We start from the raw sequence: 8,605 nt of genomic DNA on the forward strand, positions 1-8,605 counted from the left end.
GTCTACTCAGGGGCAGACGCAAAAGCAAGGGTGCGCCTTAAAGGTAAGGAGGAGGGTAGGTCTCAGGTACAGCATCTGAAGCAGGGACGGCCCCCAAGAAGCGAAGGTCTTTTTCACACATTTCTCTCTCTGCCTTTTTTCCTTCTCGACTCCTCCTGTTCTCTTACACAACGTTAGTTTTCAGATGTGTTCTCTTATACAACGGTAGTTTTTCAGCCTGCATCCCTGTATTCTCAGACAGAGTACAGACACAGGTCCTCGTTTTGCAAGTTTTAGCTAGATTTTCTCTGCACAGGTTCGGACTCGGATTCTAAGCCACAGGACCTATGGCGCTTATTTTGCATTTGGGCCTCTGAGCATCGTTCACGCTGCAGTGCAGACGGGCGGCCTTCAAGGCTTTCTCTCACCGACTTCCAGCTCCGCTCCCCTAATGCCAAAGCCACCGGTCATTCTTTTGTGGGAAATCACCTTTTTTTGCAAAAGCAAAGAGAAAAACTCAAGCACCATAAATAACTTGCGCACTGCACAGCGATACTCCATAGGCTGAGGTTTCTGTGACAGCTCACATCTAGCATGTGCCCAGCTCTGCCATTTATGCGAGTGCATCAGGGCCCAGAGCGGGTGAGGACACTGTGCACGTGGGCCTGCCGACCAGCACAGGTGAAGCCCAAGTTCAGTGTCTAGACAAGACCACCCCTTCGCTGTGCTCCAGGCCTGTTGAAGCCACAGGCAGACTTGTATTTCTGTCGTGGGCTCCGGTTTTCCGTCATCTATTTTTTATAGCACTGATACTAACCCAATTGCAGCGGATGAAGGGTATTATTTCTGGCTCGGGTGCATCGCGGTGCTGATTTGCCGGTCCTAGGAGGCAGGCTCACTGTGCTGGGTTTCATCCATCCTTTACCATGGCAGACCTGGTGCCACAAAACGTAAGTGTTCTGAGATGCTTGACATTTCAAAATGTAAATGCCTGCTTCCCCATGCGCGCGTGGGGAAAGGGCCTGTGCTAATGAGCTGGGAGAGGGATGGGAATGTTATTGGGTCTGACTTGGGCAGGATGGCAGTGGGCTGAAGGCAACGCAACAATCTGCTACTTCCTCCGGTTCCTGGTTCCTTGGTATTACTTTTGGAGGGAATCTTGGTTTATTCTGCGGCAACATGGTGGCATTTCAGAATCATATTGTCCTGTGCTCTTTCTGAGACGCTTCCGTGTCCTCATCTTTATGTGCTCTCCAAATATAATAGGCTTGTGTTTTGAGATTTTTAAAAAGAGTGACAAAGATTTGCAAGCCAGGAAGTTTAGAGGGAACCATTTATAAAGGAACAAAGATCCCCCATCCCAATCTCTCTCTCTCTCTCTCTCTCACACACACACACACACTTTAGATACACACACACACACCACTTTAGATACACACACACACACACACACACCTTTACACACGGAGATTTTAAAACTTAACCAGCTAACTAGCAATAACACCATATATCAGCTTAGCATGCTTTTTGTTTATAGTAGGTTTACTTACAATGACTCATTCAATATCAACCACCACCGATGACCATTCAAGTTACCCAATGCTAAGCTTTGAGTCTGTAGTGTATTGCACTGGGCTATTAGTGGCTTTATGAGAGCTAATGCCTCACAGTATGTTTCCATGTGACTATTAACCACATTTGAGTTGCACAGGTAGTACTGCTTCTTCAAGCATGATACCGTTTTGTCCTGTATTCTCCACTCTACGACTGTTTATTAGCTTTTTTTGACTTTGTGAATGTAATTGCCGTTCTGTAGCTGGTAAAAAAAGAACATACCAAACCAACTCCTTACAAATTGCTATTTTTCAGTGTTCCTATGCGTCTTGCTTCACCTCACAGCGAGATCAGTAGGACACCAGCAGTGGAAGCCAGCCAGCTCTGGGCTGCATTATTCACTTTCTATGAAGCTTGGCGGCTAATTTGCACGTTCACACTTATTGAATGCTAGAGTTCCCGAAGCCCTGACAGCCAGCCCTCCAATTCCAGCTCAATATGCAAACAGAGAATGGAAACCTGAGGGTTCCCTTGCGCTGGCTCCATTTCCGAGGTATTACTTTGGTCAAAGACAGAAATTAGTTCTTGTTCAATGCTTTCTAGTAAAAGGGGAGAGGAAGGAGGGCAGTGGCAGGAAAAGCAGAGTGGAGACTGTTGTAAAACAAGCCTGAACTCTCCACTGAGAGTCACAAAAAGAGTTCAAAGGCCAAATATTTAATCAAATGTAATTTAAGAGGCCATGTCAAGTAAGGACCCCTCCTTAGCCCCACTGGTGGATGCTTCAGATGCTTTTTCTATATAAAGAGATGTTGGATCTGATAGCGCAAGGGGCATTTTTATGTCCCAGAAAAAAAAATTATCATTCTTAGCAAAGAAGAAATCCCGGACATGTAGCCAGATATGGGAACAAATATTTAAGGGGTAACATTTTTTGGCACGGAACAGAAAGAAAGGAGTTTTTTTTCTAAAACACTTGGCAGGGTACAAAGCTTCAGTATGTTTCTAAACTCGCCCAGTTGCAAAACCCTGAGGCGTGTTTTGCTGTTTCTGTCAGGGAAGAAGGAAGAAACCTGGGCTGCGCTGGCCTGGCCTCCGGGCCCATCACTACCCTCCCCCACGGAGCTCAGTGAAATGAGCTCAGCCCCTGTCCGAAGGCCCAGTCTGTCCTCTGCTCCGCACCAAAATGAAACATGTGGCGTTCCCAGAAAGAACCGAATGCAGCCAATTTCTCAGGAAATATTTGAATGACCCCAGAGGTGAACAGCGCAATCGCTTACATGAAAATCGCCTAGAATGTGAATAACGTGTCCCAGGGTCAGCAGATATCTGCGTAGGCTAAAAGCTGCCCACGAAGGAGCCGCCTGCTTGCTTGAGGCTTGGAGGCAGAAGGAATGGAAATCACAAAAACCTTCTGCCTGCCCCTCCAGTTCTGTGGGTTCTTCCTCTCACACTTCCCAGCTGGTAGTTATGTGCGTTGTAGGTTGTGTTTTGCTTCTCCATCTCGGTTTCATTGATGGTGGTTGGCTGGTCCTTCAAACCAGAAGCCACTGAGCTTCTTTCTGTCCCCTGTTTGGATCAACAGCATGTGTTTTGTACACTGCGTGGAGAGGGAAAGGTTTGTTTATTGCAGGAAGCTTCACTGTGTTACTACTTTTTCCCCCCTTCCTTTTCCCTTGGAGCTCCGCAGGAGGCCGAGGCCTTTAGAGCGCGGGCAGGAGCCGATTTTGCGGAGATGTGGCTTTCTGGTGGGAAGGTCCTTTAGCTCCTCACCTGCCCTTCCACTTTCCCCCTTCCTTTTCCCTTGGAGCTCCGCAGGAGGCCAAGGCCTTTAGAGAGCGGGCAGGACCCGATTTTGCGGAGATGTGGCTTTCTGGGTGGGAAGGTCCTTTAGCTCCTCACCTGCCCTTCCACTGTGCGACATGCCAGTCCTCATGCAGGTGTCCTCCCTTCTCCGATGCTGGGGCCACACAGATGCACCTAAGCATCCCACGTGGGCTTTAGGAGGAGGACCTCTTGGCTGTCTGGGGGCTGACAGACCAGCTACTTTTCGAGATGACAGTGTTTTCAATTGTTTTTTTTTAAGGCTGGGATTCCCCTTCTCTCTCCATCCCCCTTTTCCCAAGAAAATTTCATTTCCTTCGAATTGCAACTGTGTTGTCAGCACAGGTCTGCCTACAGGGTCCGGCCATTCCAGGGCCTCGGGTTCGGAAGGAGCAGACCCAGTCTGGACTGATTGAGAAAAGAGGAGACCCAACTCCGATAATCCCAGCGTCCTCTCCCCACCCCGGCTCTCGCCAGGCCTGGAGTGGACATCGGGCTGGACAGAGGCTGCTTTCCATACCAAACCCCTCTAAGCCCCAGACCTGAGACTTGAAAGCAGGAGAAAGTCTAAGTGCCAAGTCAGAACACCCACTGGAAAATCAACCTCTCCTTCTCTCTTGCCCCGAAAAAACAGTGAAAGCAGCAGTGTTTTCAGAGCACTTCAGTGACCACTGAAAAGGGAGAAACTGTGAGCCACCTCGATGCCAGTGAATGTCTCCAGTTCTTACCTTGGTCACTGTTCTTAGTAAAGGAGGTTAGAAGCTCAGATTAGTAGATGTTGCTAACAGACACCCAGGGCTCAGAGGCTTCATTCTACATCACTGGACCTGCTCCCCTGGAGTGAAAATGTTGGCGATGGGGACAGGGGGGAATTCTGCCAGGAGGTTGGCATTGATAAGGAAAATGGGGCAGGCTCCCCGGCTGGGACATCTTTCAATTCACTTCAACATGGACGACCAGCCCCTGATTTCAGTCTCTGCCCAGAGGGAGCTGCTGTGTGGATGACTCCTTTAGTTAGTTTGCTGTTCTTTTTGCTCTGCAGGCGGCTGTGGGGCGCGTAGGTAGCAAACAGGAACGAATGAATCTTGAGCGTGGTCTTGGAGTTGTGGGGGTTCAGAGCTAGTCACCCCAAGGTGTGCTTCTATGGTATGCTGATTGTTTTGAGCTAAAGGCAATTTCAGGTTCAGGCCCAAGAGAAACTCCTGCCCCTCCCTCTAACTACCTAGAAGAACCTGGACCAGGGGCCTCACCCATAATAAGAGATGGTCAGAGATAACCTCATTTGACCTATCCAGAGGGCAGGACAAACTTCTATTTACTAAGCATCTTATCATCCTGCGGCGAAGCCCCTAAGGCATCTGCCTCCTCCCTCGCTCAGGATGCCTTACATCCCTCAGTCCCCCTCTCTGCCTCGGAACCTCTCATGGATGTGGGGTCTCTGACTCTCACATGCATGTGGGCTTCCCATACATACGTGTGTATTGAACTTGGTGATTTTCGCTTGCTAATCTGCCTCATGTCTGTTGGGTTATTAGACCAGACAGAGAACCTTGAGGGTAGAGGGAGGTTTGTTCCTCCCCCACAGAGCACGCTTGGGTTTTAGTGGGTTGTGTCAGAGTGGCCCTGGGCTCAGCCAGTGGCGAGGACCACCCCAGAGTCCTCCACATGCATACGGGGCCTGGGCCTAATCCAGCATCGGCTCCAGGGGGAAGGCCTGCTGTCGGAAGCCTCCTTTTCAGACTGTTACAGTTGTACAAGCAGAAACTAACACTGTGGTCCTTAATGTCATGGGCTTCAGCCTCTCCTTAAAACTCTCTTTCCCGCCCTTCTCTCTCCCCCGTCCTAGGTCCGCTCAGTAACCTCCAGGATACCCCATTCCTATGTGAACAGACAGCTTTTACCTTAAGGGTCCTGGGGCACCCTCAGACTTTCGCAGGGGAGGAAGAAATAATTTCCCCTCTACCTTTCTGCGTTCTTAGCTGAGGCCCCTGTCATAAAAGACAGATTAACAAGAGAAAAACAAAAGGAAGTTTATTAGCACAGATACCTCATCTGTACATGGGAGAGACTCAGAGAAAAATGAGTAACTCCCCAGGTGGCTAAGAATTCAGGCTGCAAAACCACCTTCCTAGGGAACTGGGTGGGGGATGTGGGCCTCTCGGGGGGCAGAGGAAATGGTTTTCAGGACAGATGAATGGCCCTTAGGAGAAGGGGGGGGAGGGTGTGATGGCTTGTGAGAGTGTGTCTGAGGGTGGTGTGGACATCTAGTCTCCTCTCCTATGGTAAGAGTCAGTCCTCCCTGGTAGATGAAACTCCCCCCCAAAAATGAATGACAGTTGAGATTCTCTTAGAGGTTCTGTCTTTAGGCAGATAAGGGAGCTCAGAGGAAGCCTCTCCCTGAGTTGCTAATTTTCAAGTGTCTACATGTCAAAATAGTCAATATAGACCAGAGTGGCATATTTTGGGGTGTCATTTCCTGAACTCCTGCACTCATATTTTGGGGTGACATATGCTCCTATCCTTCACTTTCAAACGTGGGCATCAATTTGCCATTTATTTCAATCCTCTGATTGCCTTAGTTGCAAAGCATACTTTTTTTTAATTTGGCACAAGCCTAAACGTGCACTGTGACACCTGCATGGAGGTTAGTGGTTAGTCATTTTGAAGGATGAAACAACTACAAGTGAACTGAGTTTGCTTCTTCTTTGACTCAGTAGCCGAGCACGCAGGAAGCCATAATGAGCCAACTATTTGGGATCATTACAAAGGGACACTTTTACCATAGCCATGGCCATGGCCATGGCCATAGCAGAGTGTGTCTGAGCACTGATGCCAGGGCCCGGCCGCTGTGTGGAGGCCCTGCCCATCACCTAGGCCTGGGGAACTGGCACCTGTCAGTGGCCCCACCTGGTATGATTGGGAGGATTACCTGAGCTAATATAAAAGCTTGGAAAAGAGCTTGGCACACAGTAAGCGTGGTAAGTGTTGGCTGCAATAAATCCTACAGCTGTGTTGCAGGGAACTTGGCAACACTGGCACTGTATTAAAATTTAAATTCTAAGTATTTTCTGAGATATTTGTTCATTACAACTGTTAAATAATCTAAGCATCATCAAGGCATATGCACAGAATTTTAGTTATCTGAAGAGAAACATTTTGATCCATCATCGACAACGGGGACAAAAGCACACACACACACACACACACACACACACACACACACACGGGAATATAAACCAGAAACAGCAATTTAACTAAAATTTAACCGAAGCAGATGCATTTGAATGAAGACTTGGAGGGATTTGTGCAAGTGTGTGTGAGTGTGTGCGCGCGCGCGTGCAATTTGCCTTTTTCTCCTTGTCGTCAAAATAGTTCCATTTAGGAAACACACTCCCTTCCCAAATTCGCAGATATCTGCAAATAGTGTTCTGCCCAGAAGGGACAGAACAGCTAACCCTGCGTCATTTGAAGCAAATTGCCCACGATGTCAAAATGGAATATTTATTGCTGTTTGGGGATTGACTTATCTGCAGAAACACATATTGCTTCTCACCGTGAAATCAGGGCCATCCCTTGAAATAGGACAACCAGGCATCTGCCTCAGGAAGGGATGCGAGGGTCCCAGAGGAGCTCCCACCAACCCCCATGCAGCCCCCACGTCCTATCACCCTCACCCCTCCCTGCTGTGAAATGCCTGCCCCTGGGGTCCATCTTGTGCTTAGAAAAGACAAATGTCTCACTTAAAATACAATGTCCCCCAGGGAGCAGAGTGTGTTTGCTGTCTCTTGCACACTGTAGAGCAGGGGTGCTCAAACTTTTTCAACAGGAGGCCAGTTCACTGTCCCTCAGACCGTTGGAGGGCTGGACTATAGTTTAAAAAAAACTATGAACAAATTCCTATGCACACTGCACATATCTTATTTTGAAGTAAAAAAACAAAACGGCAACAAATACAATAGTTGTATTTGCATGTGGCCCGTGGGCCGTAGTTTGAGGACCCCTGCTGTAGAGCCTGGACAGACAGCTGCTGCACCCCTTCAGTTGCTAGAGCAGACCCCGAAGGTGACTCTGTGGAAAGAGTCTGGGCAACAAAGATTCGAGCTGCAGAGAGAGAGAGAGAGGATCAAGAGCTGGTGCAAATGTTCAGGGAAGAGTCTTTGAGGAGGGGGAACCTGAGGAGGGGGTCTCCTTACATAGGAACTGGCTTTGGGTGGAGAGAGGATAGTGGAGCTCTCAGTGGGGAACGGGAGGGGGTGAGAGAGCCGACCTCATTGGGCAGGAAATGGCTTGCTCCCTCTTGGCCTTTAGATCCCTTCCTCTTCCATTCTGCTCCACACAGACGTGGAAAGAACTAGAAAAGCACAGAGCCGGTGGGAACGGCAGGAATGACGTGTATTAGCACTAAGGTCCTCGCCATACTGCGCGCTTCCATCCTCCTCAGTGCTGATCAGCGGTGATGGAGCTTCATTAGAGAATGTTCGTTTCAAATAAAGGGGCAAGGAAAGTGGAAATTAGTCAGCAAACCGGGCCGGGGCTGCCAAAGCCACACTGCCCATTCACCCCCACCTAGAACCAACCCTGGGTAAAACGGTCCCGATATACCCCTCTCCATAGCATTACAGTGGCTCGCGGTCTCTTACAAACTAAAGATATGGCAAGTACATGGTGGGCAGAGGTAGGTTTACTCTGAGTAGGTGAAACCGGGGTTTATTTTGTATTATTATTTATGAATGAGTGTGTTATTTATTTGTACACAACTGTAAACCTACTTTTGCCTACCCCTAGATTTGCAGTTTCCTTTTCATAGGTTTTTCCTGATAAGTAGGTGTCAAGCCTTGTAAAGAAAAAAGCATATTATATATATATATAAATAATGGTAAATTTACATTTTCTCAGTTTGGTTACACGGCTGTTGTGGTTGCTTTGCAATTGTGGGCAGATCCCACCCACCTACTCACTGTGCCGTTTCTTTTCTAGAGCCAGAATAGGACAGACTCATATACCATTGTGATCTGGGTGCACTTCTTCAGAAGGTACGCTCGCTGCACGCACGGGGAAGGGCGCTGGGCTGGGGCTGACAGGCCAGGAGATCTGCATGCATTTTAACCATGGCTCTCAGGGAAGGGAAGGGAAGGGAAGGGAAGGGAAGGGAACGATGGGCAATCGGAGTATGCGTGCGTGTGCTCTGGCCTCTCCTTGGCATTCATGCCACTGTGGTACCAGCAGAATTTCCACCTGGGGATTCCGCAGA

At 48.7% G+C, this 8,605-nt stretch overlaps 1 protein-coding gene across 8 annotated transcripts in view; it reads left to right on the plus strand.

Annotated features, from left to right (window-relative positions):
• Positions 1–8,605, plus strand: part of SORBS2 (sorbin and SH3 domain containing 2) — a 311,892-nt gene that overhangs the window by 170,815 nt on the left and 132,472 nt on the right. For 2 of the 8 annotated variants that reach the window (XM_014537085.1, XM_014537091.1), the window contains exon 3: positions 8,332–8,387. The exons of the other annotated variants lie outside the window; for them this stretch is intronic. The gene's annotated coding sequence lies outside the window, so the exon portion shown is untranslated. The remainder of the gene's footprint in view (positions 1–8,331; positions 8,388–8,605) is intronic. 8 annotated transcript variants of the gene reach the window in all.

The sequence above is a fragment of the Myotis brandtii genome, unplaced genomic scaffold, assembly GCF_000412655.1.
Source record: "Myotis brandtii unplaced genomic scaffold, ASM41265v1 scaffold1719, whole genome shotgun sequence".
Lineage (NCBI taxonomy): Eukaryota > Metazoa > Chordata > Mammalia > Chiroptera > Vespertilionidae > Myotis > Myotis brandtii.